Here is a 15,048-nt window from a genome sequence, read left to right as displayed (position 1 = left end):
CCAAACGTATTCAAAATGGCATTACCTACTGTGATCCAGTGGATGTCTTAAATATACTGGCAAACAAATTTAGAAATCCCACATATACCTAAGGACCTCAAACCCCTATCATCACAAAAGAACACTTGTAAAAAGTACTTTTCAAAACAAAAAAATACATCTTGCATGAGACTTGATAACATACCAAGATGTCTGCTGAACAGCACTAAGCATGCACTGGTGGACTTGCACCTACAGCTATTCAGCCTAAACTTATACATTGGATTTGTCCCTGAAGTTTAGTACACAGCAGTTGTAATGCATCTTCTTCACAATGGTGGCACCTCCATGGAATCAGTAAATTACAAACCCATCAGCCTCATAAGCCACATATGCACGGCCTTGTTGATGGGACATAAGTGAACTGATAAACTACAATATAAAAAATCTTTTAAGACTTGACTCCCCAATAGTCTGGCTTTGTTAAGGGTAAATACTGTCTAATGAATCTGGTCAATTTTTTGAGAGAATAATGCAAGCTATGAATAGTGGTCAGGCTGTCCATACAGCATATTTTGACCTCGTCAAGACATTTTACACTGTATCACATGCTAATATTTATCAACATGCACTTCAACTTGATCTCTGTGCAGTTAGTTGGCTGAGAGAATGAACCTACACTGTGAAGGTGGCAGGTACATCCTCAGTGATCATAAAAGCCACCAGCAGGGGTACCACAGATTCTGTGCTGGAACCTTTGGTATTTGGCATATACTTTTGTAATCTCCAAATAAAAAAAACAAGAACTTATATACTGGTTGTTATACTTAAATAAATTTCTTATATGCAAAAGCTACAAAGTGAACATAAACACAGTAATAGCTAGTACACTGAAATCAGGCTAAAACTAAATGTTAAGATGTGAGTGACCTTGGCACATGTGTAGGTAACTGCATCTTCTTTGATCATCATGTTGTAACTGTATCCAGAAATCCTTCTATTTAGCATGGCTGATCCTGAAAGCTAGTTCCTCTAAAGCCAATGAAGTCCTTACTCCTGTATATTCTGCACTGATGAGGCCCATCATAGAATATGCCCCCCTCACCCCCGTGATGTGTCTTTATAAACATATCAAACATTAAGAAAGTCCCCAGAGGGTCCTGACCAAAGATCATGGGCATAAAGGACCTGAGCTATCCAGAGAGGCTGGATGCCCTGTCCCTGTATTCAGCCTTTAAGGGTGATGCATACCTTGTTTTCCAGGGCATTATGTAGTATTTCTTCACAAATCAAACAGTCTTACTTTTACTGTTTCAGTGCATTTGGACTTTTAAATACTAGCAAGCTTTCAAGCTTTTTAAGAATAAAGGCACCAATACACCAAAGGAGGTAACCAGTGGCATCACACATTGCAAGCTTACTGCAAAAATCCTGGTGTTTGCAAACATGTATTAAATTTTTTATTTGTTTTGTTTTGTTTTGTTTTAACATTGAAGTTTTCTACATGACCAATAAAATAAAATTCATTGGATATAATAAATACAAATAAAAATGAAAAATTAAATCATTTGCAATAGCTAACAATCTGTAGATATAAACATAATGAAGAAAAATTCTTCTCAAGCTAACAAGTAGTTGAAACATGATGCTTAATAGGAAATATTTATTGAATTAGATAAGACTGCATATAGAAAATACTATATTTTCACATGGTTTTCATGAGGTTACTAATCAACTTTTTACATTTTAGGGTTATTCTGACCACCTCATAAATATAGCGACTATAGTGAACCAAACCTTCCAGACACTGACACTTGCTGCTCTCTTTTACATGCACCCCTAAATGGTTACAAGTGATTAATAATGTACTCTTTGTTACATATACACGTGAAACGGAGTGATGAATCACTGACTTCCTGTGGCAACCACCTCTCTGAAATGTAACAAGTAGTCACGCACTGCCTTAGCAAATATCCTCAGACTGAAATATTTGGTACTTGCATAGTGTTTGAGGCATCTATTCCTGAACTAAAAGAATTAGCGATCACTTACTGAGGTACGTTCTCTTGCATTATAATGATGAGTAATTACATATGCATATACATAGTCCTTAAGTTTAACAATGAGTAATCAAATATTAAGATACATTCTTCTAAACTGTAACAATGATTAATTAAATTCCGAGATACAACTCTTGAAATATAATAATAAGTAATTATGGATGTACTTTTGACTCACAGGCTCTTAAAGATGAATACTGAAAACAGGTGAGTTGAAAACCCTAAAAAAATGATTTTTTTGAGGAGACAAGCAACCATGGACCACCCTTGTATATAGGTCTCTCTCTACCCCCCACACCTAAGTTATAAAACAGTTCCATAGTCACACCACAGTGGAGAAGATGGGGAAAAAATCCCTGAAAAGTAGTCTGCCAGGCTGCACAATATAAGACTTTATGGTAAAACTCACTGCAGTATTACATGTTTTAGCTTAAGACACTTGTCCACCAATGCAAGTATCAAGTAAAACTTTATCAGTAAGACCATACAACCACAAGTGTACAGCTGAATGAAATTATTTTTCTTCAAGCTCATGAATAAACATAACACATAACCATTTCAACAAATAAACGTAAGCACTTAAACACACACACACACACACACACACACACACACACACACACACACACACACACACACACAAAAAACACAGAGTCCAAGCCAACCGAAGGTCCATCGCCACATCGGCGATCTCAGTCCAGTTCCAATGACTCAACAAAAGACAAAAAAACAAAAATTTGGATCATCCCACATCCAGCAGATAACCGGGTCTCCACCTCCTTTTCCAGATCAATGATCATAGTCTCCATCATTCTCCACTATCACAATCCATCATCCACTACACCACCGACCTCATCTACCCATCATCAGTGGCCCAACTTCCTCCATCAAAATCTAGTCAGGATTCAGCACAACACCATCCAATACCATCTGACACCATCTGACACTCTGGTCTCCACCATCCACTTCATTCGGCACACCTCTCCAGATGTAGGCCCAAACAGCCATGACCAGACCAACCACTTCAGCGACTGCAAGCTACCTGAGCTCATCCAAATGATCCACCATTCCAGCAGATCCACCGACGCCATCCAACACCATGGCAGCATCCCTTAAAAGCAACTTCAAAAAACAACAGACACATACCAACAATTTCAGTAAGAAACATGAGAAAACAATGGGAGCTGAAGAGGCCGCTGCCACATAAGGTGCCACCATCTTACTATCTATGCTTGTAAAATAGTCTATACATACTCCTGCAATGTAACAATGAGTAGGTGCATATGAATACACATACTCCTAAACTGTAACAATATTTAATCACATACAGAGATACATACTCCTAAACTGTAACAATAAATAATAACATTCTGAGACATATAATCCTAAATTATACGAATGAGTAAACACATACTGAGATACATGGTCCTGAACTGTACCAGTGAGTAATCACATACTCAGATAAGAACTCTTGAAGGGTACCAATGAGTAAACACATACTGAGATACATGGTCCTGAACTGTACCAGTGAGTAAACACATACTGAGATACATGGTCCCGAACTGTACCAGTGAGTAAACACATACTGAGGTACATGGTCCTGAACTGTACCAGTGAGTAAACACATACTGAGATACATCGTCCTGAACTGTACCAGTGAGTAATCACATACTCAGATAAGAACTCTTGAAGGGTACCAATGAGTAAACACATACTGAGATACATGGTACCGAACTGTACCAGTGAGTAAACACATACTGAGGTACATGGTCCTGAACTGTACCAGTGAGTAAATACATACTGAGATACATCGTCCTGAACTGTACCAGTGAGTAATCACATACTCAGATAAGAACTCTTGAAGGGTACCAATGAGTAAACACATACTGAGATACATGGTCCTGAAATGTACCAGTGAGTAATCACATGCTCAGATAAGAACTCTTGAATGGTACCAATGAGTAATAACATTCTGAGAAACATAATCCTGAACTGTAACAATCTAGAAACATACTGACACATCCTAAACTGTACCAGTGAGTAATCACATACAGAGATACATAGTCCTAAACTGTACAAATGATCAATCAAATTCTGAGATACATAATCTTGAAGTGCAACCATGAAGAGTGGCATATAATCCTAAACAGCAGCAATGAGTAATCTCATATAGAGACACAAAGTCCTGAACTATAACAAGTAATCCCATACTAAGGCATATATGCCGGAAATGCAACAACAGGTAATCACATAGGAAGATACATAATCCTGAACTGTTACAATGAGTAGTCACATACTGATATATATATATATATATATATATATATATATATATATATATATATATATATATATATATATATATATATATATATATATATATATATATATATATATATATATATATATATATATATAGGCCCCCTTCAGAAGGTCAGACTTTTAAAAACTCGACTTTAATATGCCCGAGACCATATGATCGAACTTTTAAAAGTTCGAACGGTCTGAATGAGGATCTCCATAGAGCGAAGAACGGGAAGATTTCCCTTTACCGCATTGTATTGCAATCTTGGAGTTGGTATATTTAAATAGTGGGGGGTGTGGAGGGTGAAGGGGTGCTTGCTCCCCTGCTAGCATTGTTTAGTTGGGTTTTTTTTTTCACATTTTCGAACATTGAAATGTTCGATCATATGGTCTCGGCCATATGAAAGTCGAACATTTGGATGTTTGATTATGTGAAGTATATACATATACATATACATATATGTGTGTGTGTGTGTGTGTGTGTGTGTGTGTGTGTGTGTGTGTGTGTGTGTGTGTGTGTGTGTGTGTGTGTGTGTGTGTGCGCGTATTCCTGAACTGTATCAATTAGCAACCACATTATAAGATACAGACTCTTGCACTATAACAATGAGTACCGACATACTCAGATGCATACTATCTGACATATCCATGAAATGTAGCAGTGGGAGAACATATAACATCTAAGACCTATACCACATAAATAGCAGCAAATAATTATATACTGTCTGAGATGCATGCTCCCTAAATGTGGTAGTAAATAATCACATACTGTCTGAGATGCATAGATCAGAAATTTAAAGCAATTATTTTCTTACTATTTGAGATAATATATACCCTTGAAATGTTTTGATAAGTTATCACATATTACCTGAGGCACATACCTCTTAACTGCCACAGTGATCAATGGTGTACTTTGTGAGTCACTTATCCTGAGCTGCCTCCTGAATTGTGATACAGGGTAGTTTGCTGCAGTCAGAAATTGCATAATTTCAGAGCTAAGAATAGTGCATGCCTACCAAGACAAAATAAACTTTCTTATCTGGGTTCTAGATATTCAACCCAACTATTACATAAGTGCAGATTTCCTTTGTGTCACCCTTGCTTTTTTTGGCTGTCTGGAAAATTAAAAGAAATGCAGAGTTTGATGCAGTGAGGTACCTACAATTTTCTTTATTTTGAGCTACTTGTGTCAAAGTTTTACTTCATTAAACCACACTCATTATGTTGAAAGGCAAACAGACTTTGAAGATAATATTATACAACATTACCATATGGCTTTGTACAATTTGTGATCTTTACTCATTCCTGCTGCTGACTGACTTTGGTTTTCACTTCACATGACACATTTCTCCTCCCTGTCTAATAACCAAGAGACATTTCAGGATAGAATGACATCAGATGTAGTGCATGAACTTTGTGATGTTTATGTGTAGACTGGAAAGACTGGCCATTAAATCCCTGGCTACCAAACTGATTACTTTGACTCCTCCAAATATAGGCAAATATAGGGATTTTTCATTGCGTCAATGACAAGCTCGTCAAGTACCTGCACAAAGTGTTTGACCCATAAACAGTATCGATTTGTCAGTGAGCAGTAAGTAGAAATACCCACATCTCAGCTTACTGCAACTTAGAAACAATAAGTGAAAATAGTGAGAAATAAATGTTTTTCATGGGACAAGCTCTCTGCATTCTGCATGACCACAACCTCTAATATTTATACATACGATCAAGAAGATTGCCGCGGTGGTGCAGTGGTTAGCATTGTTGCCTCACAGCAAGATTCTCCCATTCGATTCTCAGCTGGAGCGCCTTTTGTGCGGAGTCTGCATGTCCTCCCCGTGGTCGAGTGACGTTAAAGACATCCAGGTAGGTGCGAGCTGAATGGGCATGCCTTAGTTGAAGGTTCGTGTCGGGCTGGCAACTCGCCACTGTAAAATCCACTGCCAATCATGAGCGGACCGGAGTTCTGCTGTGGTGACCCCTAACCGGGAAAAGGCGAAAAACAATCAAAAAGATTGAATCGAGCAAAGCAGAACAGTTTTTTCCCTATGGGTCCAGAACTGTTTACCGAATGCACAATTTAATGAAATGCAAACATTTGCTCACAGTTTCGTGAAAGTGCTTTTTCATCGAAAATGCACTTTCTCGAAACAGAAATAAAAAAAGTAAAAAACATTGCAAAAGGGCTGTTGGTGAGATCATGGCACAGTGGGGGTAAGGCAATATTCCCTTTTCCCCACTGTAGTGCGATCTCAGAGTGAGAATATAAAAGTAGGGGGGTGTAGGGAGCTTTCCCCCCCACATGGGGGAGGGGGGGTTCAGAGGGGCTTGCCCCCCTGCATAAATGTGATTAATGTTGTTTTTTTTTAAGTTTATGTTTTTTATTTTTGTATTACTTATTCGCGAAAGTGCAATTTTGGTGAAAAACACTTTCATGAAACTGTGTGCGAGCGTTTCGTTATAAAGTGATTTCGGTAAATAGTCCTAGATCCACACACACACACACACACACACACACACACACACACACACACACACACACACACATATATATATATATATATATATATATATATATATATATATATATATATATATATATATATATATATATATATATATATATACAACTCTGCTTTCTATATAGGGAAAGAGTTCCTCTTTATTCAAATAGAAATTAAAATTTCTAAAAGTTCTAACCTCTTAACTATTAGAAAAGTTGGAACCAAAATCCAGCAAGACTCATCAGTTTACCTTTATATTGCCGAAAGCACATTATATGAATGCGCACATATGTGAACCATTTCGGCGAATTTTGTCCGATCGACTTCTCTAAAGTGCGAAAAAACAGTGAACATCGACATTTCTGTCTGCTCCACAGCTGAAACAAGTGCAACCATGGGTCAAAAAGTGGGCGAGATTTTGTTATTTGGAACATCAGCATTTGCGGTTTTGAGAAGTTGCACTTTGCATTTTGCAGAAGCTGTTTCAGGGATGTGGCTGTCAGCAATATAATGGTAAACTGACTCATCTTCCCATGTACTCCAGATAGACAACAACATCTACAATTTTCAGCAGTGTCAGATTTCATCTCTGCATGGACAATGCTATGCCATTTTCTCCACTGAGTTGAATTTACTGACCAGCAAGTATATTCAGAGCTGAGTTATTATAAGTACTAAGTCTGTCACTAATTGTATTTCTACACTAATTTTATAAGAAAGTTTATAAATCAATGCTGCCTGTTGTGCTGTCTTCATTCTATTTATTTCTATAAACCTGAAGGATTTGATTTTGAATCAATCTTTTAATTAATAACAGCTAATGATCGCATAGTAGAATAAAACCCTAAAGGCAGAAGGTCAAGTAGTGTATTGGGTATGGAAGAGAAAGAAATAGGATTACACATCTTAGTATGTTACTCTCTCTCACCTCTCTTAGGGGTGAGGGGTAGGGGTAGATGCAAAGGTATCCAAAGTGCACTGGTTTTCCTATGGAGACCAGAGAAATGGCACCATGTGCTCCTCCTAAGAGGGGTAATCTCTGAGCTTATGTCACTTATGAACATGAATGGCATCTCTATGCCATACCCACACCATGTCTTATTGTAGTGTTTTCTGAGCATGCATGAGGAGATTAGAAGAAAACCCTGTCCATATGATGCATCTTTGAGCATATGATGGTCCCACCTATGATCCAGCCAGTCCTCAACCCAGGAAAAAATAAGTAACAGAGCTCTCGCCAATGGAACAAATAGGTCATTAAGGCAGCTGAGTAAGGATAGCTGATGGTAAGTGGAGGATGGAGAAAACAGACGTAAAAAAGTTAATAACAGCTAATGACTGAACTGAGGAATGGTGCATGTCTTACGTGATGGGTGAAATGCTGACATTTTTCCTGAATATTTTACTGTATCATCCTATAATTATTGCAAGTGTTTTACAAGGTGTTGCCTTAACCAGATGCCATAGTCATAACCTTGAGTATGACTCAACAGATGATAAAGAACCTCAACTCCTTTTCTATGATACTAAAGGCAAGGTTGTGAAGGTTAGTATTTTGTGTGATTGTCATTTGTCTACAGTAGAGCATTTGGATGTAATGTTCTAATTTAGAAAAGATGAGAACATCCTAAATTCTTCCATCCACTCGTAATCCTGTTTTCCCATTTTCCACTTGGGGATGGAGTGCTATTTCAGCAGTGGCAATCATCTAGAGACAAGGTTCACACCACTGGGTGGCTAGCCGTGCTGCGATTTTTCTATCATACCATTGACACACACACATGTATACAGGCACCTACAGCCAGTTTAAACTGTCCAGTCTACCTAATGCATGTTTTGGAGTGCAGGAGGAAATCAGAGTACCAACAGAAAATCCATGTAAAAACTCTAAAGAGAAGGTCCCCCAGCCAAGAACTGAACTGGAGAACCTCTTGCTATGAGTTGACAGTAGTATCTGCTGTGCCACTGAACCACTCAAGGACCACACTAAATGATAAGCTATATTTAATATTTGTATATTCTTCCCTAAAAACGTTTAAGCCTCACAGTTTAATGCATGAATACTCCATCTGTGTTTGCTCATTTCCCAAATTTGGCCAGGACTCAGGGGACTCTCTGTACCCATATATCTTAGCTGCAGCCTTACTAAGATGTATGACTAACAACATGTCAGCTTCTTTGCTATATTTATACTGTGGACTTCCCTTTATCTTTTGTCTTTAGATGAGCAAACTCAACTGGTTTAAGTACTTTATATCTGTTTGTACATGACTAGCTTGAGTGTATCAGTGCTACCACCATGATTTTGTACATACACACTTACATGTGTATATCAATGACAGTATTTCAAAATCAAGTGCTTTGCCATGTTTAGACAAAACGTATTTGAATGGGACTCCAGGTTTCACAGAGGTATCTGTGCAATACAATTTTAAGGAAAATCATTTTCACAAGGGACCCGTTTTTATTCTAACTAGATGTACATGTTTCTTGTGGTCTTCAAGGAACTTCTGCTTTGCAGACTATTATTGGAATCCATGATCATAAAAGGGAAGAGAAGTTGTATAGAGGCAGCTATACCCATTAGGAAGAAGAAGAGAACTAACAAAAAACAAGCCACGTTGGTGGAATCACAACATCAATAGACTGTATAACAGAAGGAATAAATTGTGGCAAAAATTTGAAGGTGTAGCACCCAGCAGGATATAAGTACTCTCTTCAAACTAAACAAATAACTCAGGGCCAAATAATATCTACCAAAACCAAATATCAGGTAAATTTGGCCTCTTAGGCCAAGGAAAAACACAAATAATTATTTAGTTATGTCTGCAACCTCAAAGGCAATACACAATTGTGAGCAGAACTCATTGTTAATGGAGACACCTGAACTGAGCCAGAAGATATAGCAAACCTACTGACTGAGAAATTCATCTCCAACTTTATCCCTTTCTCTCTCTCACCCTCCGCTCAGGAAATACCATCAAATATAACTCCCCTGCTATCATTAGGGAACAGGTCCTTAATGCTCTCTCTAAGGCCAAAAACACTGCATAAATGGGCCCAGACAATATCTCAGAATGCCATCTAAATAGCATGAAACATGACTTATCAGGGCCTCTGGAACTGCTATTCAAATGTAGCCTCCAAATAGGCTTTGTGCCTCACAAATTTAAAACAGCAACAGTCATCCCTCTGCATACAGGTGTGCCATCTGCAGACCATGTGAATAGCTGTGAATACTTCATCCAAATGCTTTATGTAGTTTTCAGAACTTTTACTTTTTTGAGTTTGTATCACATTTCTTGGGTTTACTAGACTTTAAGTAATTTTCAGTCTAAGATTCTTTACCAGCCCTTAAATCAGGTTTATTATACTCTTCTCTATGTGTAGTAGGAGGATAGTCCCTTGGGGATGGGGAGAAGGGTAGCTAGTTTCCTTTTAGTTGGGACTTCACTACAATATGGATTTACTTATTTATTCATTCATTCATTCATTCATTTATTTTTACCAATAGCACAGCTGATTTCAAAATGTTGTACAGATTTACTCATAGCATACTGCTTCTCTACAATAAATTATACAACATCCAACATTTTATGTACACAAGAAATGATTCAATATTTTTTACAATCTTGTTGTATTACAATGCTGTGATCTCAAGTATTTTATTGATATTTGAGAGCTGGAACAAAAAGGGCTTCAAGAAGCACATGAAAGGAAGCTCTTTTTTAATTTCTGGCAAATAAATTGGAAGCCCAACTAATTTAAATAAAAAAAAAACACATAACCAACCCCTAATGATAAAGTATTAGAAAAAAATGGAGAAGGAATATTATTGCTGAAGGAGTCAGAACTAATAGTGCAGTAGTTGCAATTATAATTAAAAATAATTTCCAAGGTGTTAACATTGACAGTAATTTTGGCAATGAGGGAAATGGTGGCATGTTATATATAATATCTAGGAGCTTGACAAACCTTACATTACACTTCATCTATGCTTCCATGTAACAAACTGATTTTTTGCTTAAAATATACAATTTGTTAACCAAATTTGAAAATTACCATTTCATCTTGGGGTGAGATTGGAATGTGGTTATTGATCTAATATAGACAAATCAGGTAATAGTTATTTTAAATATACAAAAGCTGCTTTAATCATCTTAGATTTAATGGAGAGATTTGAATTTACTGATCTTATTTGGCTAGCTGATTCATACAAAAATAAGTATACATTTTTCTTGCCATGACACAGGACATGGTCAAGAAATAGTTTTTTTCTTAATTTCACACAAACTACTTCATATTATATATATATATATATATATATATATATATATATATATGTCTACCTGATAACACCGACACTCCAAAAAAACGACAGCGAAATAACCGACATGACAAAACCGAAAGTTCAAAAACACGAAACTTCACATGCCCAACAAACCACAATCCCGACAATCAACAAAACAAATAACTTTCCAGAAAAACACACACACAACACAAGCACACCAAAAACCTTACAAACCTTCACTAAACCTTACATACACAACTATATATGCACTAACCTTAACCCAAACCCTAACCCTAAGGTCCGTCACTATCGCACACTTACCTTACCCTCACCCTAACCCTAACTCACTTAATCTGCCCCTAACCCTTAAGTCTGTCTCTATTGCACACTTACCTTACCCGCACCCTAACCCTAACTCACTTAATCTGCCCCTAACCCTTAAGTCCGTCACTATCGCACACTTACCTTACCCGCACCCTAACCCTAACTCACTTAACCCACCCGTAAACCTAATGTCTGTCACTATCACACACTTACCTCACCCACACCCTACTCTAACGTCCGTCACTATCATACACTTACCTTACCCACACCCTGACCCTAACGTCCATCCCTTTCACACACTTACCTTAACATGTCGGTGTTCTCAGCATCAGGATTCTCAACTGTTGGTCTTCTTTGTTGTCGATCTTCCAGTGTTGGTTATCTCATTTTCGTTCTTCTCAGCTTTCAGTGTTATCTACATATATATATATATATATATATATATATATATATATATATATATATATATATAAAACATATATATAGATAGATATAACTTAAAAACTGAGCCCAGAGTTATTTCAGATCATTCTAACATACAATTATTCCTAAACTATGACAAAATTCATTGAAATCTCTCTCAAACCAATAAAAAGAATTTGACTTTAAACCCTCAATTACTACAATATAAAGAGGTTAAAGCTGAAATTCTAAGCAAATTATCTGAATTCTATGATAAGTATTATGAACAAGAAATTAAACTGGACTTGCAATGGGCATCACTTAAAACCTTAATAATAAGCTACCTTATTAGCAAAGCATCTTATTTTAAAAATAAAAATAAATAATTTGAATATAATATGATAAACAAATAAATGTTTGATATCACCATCAACAGGAGGAGCCTTCTAAAGAACATGTACAACAAATAAAATTGTTACAACAAGAACGTCTCTTTTAAAGCAAACAACTATCTTTATACGAGTACAAAATCCTAGCAAACTACTTGGAATGGACACAAATCCCATCAAAATGTATACCAAGTATAGTCAAACCACATAAATCCCCACCACCATCTTAGAAATAATCTTTAGCAATAAAAATATAATAAATATAAAAACATAGTAAACCTATTCTATGAAGGATTCTCCCAACTCTGCAATACACAAAACTCTTAAATCTGTAACAGAATTGCAGTCATATCTAAATTATATAGGTTTTTCTCTACTCTTAATCATGAACATCAATAAATCTTAATGGCTACTGTATCACTAAAAAAAATATGTAAAAACATTAAAGGTATAAAAAGTAAGCAAAGCACTAGGGCCTGATGGATTCTTAGCTGAGTTTTATAAATGCTTTCAAATGTTCTATCTTTTTTTTTAATTTCATATCTAATATTTAATAATATTCTGTCTAATGGTCTAAATGATGTATATTTAAAATATTCCAAAACATTTTATTACCAATACCAGATAAAGACCCTCCCAACATTTCTAATTATATACTAATTCCTTTTATTAATATGGATTAAAAAATCTTTTGTCATGCAAACAAGCCCCCAAAAAGTCTTATTCAGTTATCTCACCATTGCAATCTGTTTTTTTTTTAAATACTAAACAAAGTAAAGGCCAATAACTTACCCTATGTATACTTCCAAACTTATACAGTCACAACAAAAATACTTGGTGCACCTTATCATTTGATACCTCTAAAGCATGTTAATATTAAATGTCTTTTTAATAATGTAAAAATGTGTTTCCAAATCAATTCCTGGATTATACAAAACATTTATACAACAATCCCTCTACCTGGCTAGTAATTAATAAAATAGTTCCTGACCAAATACAGTTAAAGAATGAGATGAGACAGGGTTGTCTGTTTTTCATTTATTCAGTATTTATTTAAAACCTGTTTTTCTAAATTTAATCCAAAAATCATATTATAACATTCCTGCATATCTAGTATATAAAATCCCATGTATAACATTAACATTTATTTAAATTATCCAAATAATGATCTCCCCAAAATTATTCACACAATTGATAGCCTTTCATATTATGCAAACTACAAAATAAACATTAAGAATTACTTTCTTTTCTCATGTCTTCCAGTTATAATGATCATAATATATTATACAGATTAGAAATCAGACACTCTTGCATATACTTAGGCTTGATATTTTTGAATAACAATATCTCAGTTAGAAAACAAAATATTGAAAAAATATTGCCTCATGTTCAAAATGATATACAAAGATAGGCAAAAATATGTCTCTTTTACTTTCTTACTAAACTAGCCATATCAAAATAAACATCTTTCCTAAAAGTTTTTTTTTCATTTTAGATCGCTTAATGACTCATTATTAGCTAAAATTATTCATAATATAGAGACTATGCTATCAAAATGTATCTGGTCCCTGAAATCTGCGAGAGTCAAATATAGTAAACTCACCACTCAAAAACATTTTGATGGTTTGAACCTACTCAGTCTTTACTCGTAACGCCTCCAGGTGCATCTGCAGTTACCTCCTACTGCTCCTCTAGGCGTCAAATATTGCTTGTTCATATTTGCCTTAATACTTCCTAAACCATGCTACATACAAGGTATTTGATATTTTATCCTGAAGCATACATGATGGCAAACACAGTTGTATTGATATCTGACCTATATCAATGAGTATTTGTTGGCACTGTAAGGAGATAACTTCATTTTTTAAAGGCTCTAGCCACGCCCACTAGGAGTTAAAGGTACAAACTCAAAAGAGCTCTACTGGAGGGAATGAGTTAACAGATTTCAAAAGCTATGGCTTGCTATTAATTTAAATATTATAAAATAAAAATGGACCCCATCTTGGGCAATTATATTGCAAAAACACCTAATATTGTATTCAAGTAGCATTTATAGTACAACCTTTTTAGATACCAGAAATGTCAACATTTAAAAATACATAACTTTTTTATTAACATGATTAAAGCTTTCCATAAGATTATGGTTTATTTAAATTTGCAGTTGAGTGCTATTTGATTACACAGCCAATTAACTGTAATCCTAACATATTAGTAAAAATCACATAAATGATTTCTGTAGCAGTCCATTGCTTTAAGTCTACATAGGATTTTATGGAAATCAGATCTAGTTCTGCTGAATTCATGCAGCAAAAATGGACCCATCCAAAGGTTATCTCCACATAATTAATCAAGCTACATGCTATAGTAATAATACGTGTGCAGTCATCCATGATTTTACCATTAAAATAAAATTCCTAAAATAAATTCTACACTTATTAACTCAAAACAACTCAATACAAGTTATTATCAAATGCATATAAATTAGTACATAAAACAAATTCAATAAGACATACTTAGTCCCTCATTTTGGCACACACCAAACCCCTCAATCAGTTGGGAACCACTTATACAAATCAACATAAAATTAATTTTAAAATACTCTCCTCTTAAAAAAATATATATACTTCATGAAATTCATGATAGCAAATAACACATATCTCACGCCAGTTAATAAAGCACTATTTTAACCTAACTGCACTAGTAATTGTTAAAGCTGAACAGAGAATAATGCAGACATTATTCATAAATGCTGGTCATATGAACCCATGCAAAAGATTTTGAAACATTACAAA

At 35.5% G+C, this 15,048-nt stretch overlaps 1 pseudogene; it reads left to right on the top strand.

Annotated features, from left to right (window-relative positions):
- LOC122800259 overlaps nucleotides 1-15,048 on the top strand; it is a 149,820-nt pseudogene that overhangs the window by 122,699 nt on the left and 12,073 nt on the right.

Source organism: Protopterus annectens, chromosome 4.part0 (assembly GCF_019279795.1).
Source record: "Protopterus annectens isolate FY-2018-M chromosome 4.part0, PAN1.0, whole genome shotgun sequence".
Classification (NCBI taxonomy): domain Eukaryota; kingdom Metazoa; phylum Chordata; order Ceratodontiformes; family Protopteridae; genus Protopterus; species Protopterus annectens.
Note: the sequence above shows the minus strand (reverse complement) of the source record. Positions and strands in the feature narration are given on the sequence as shown.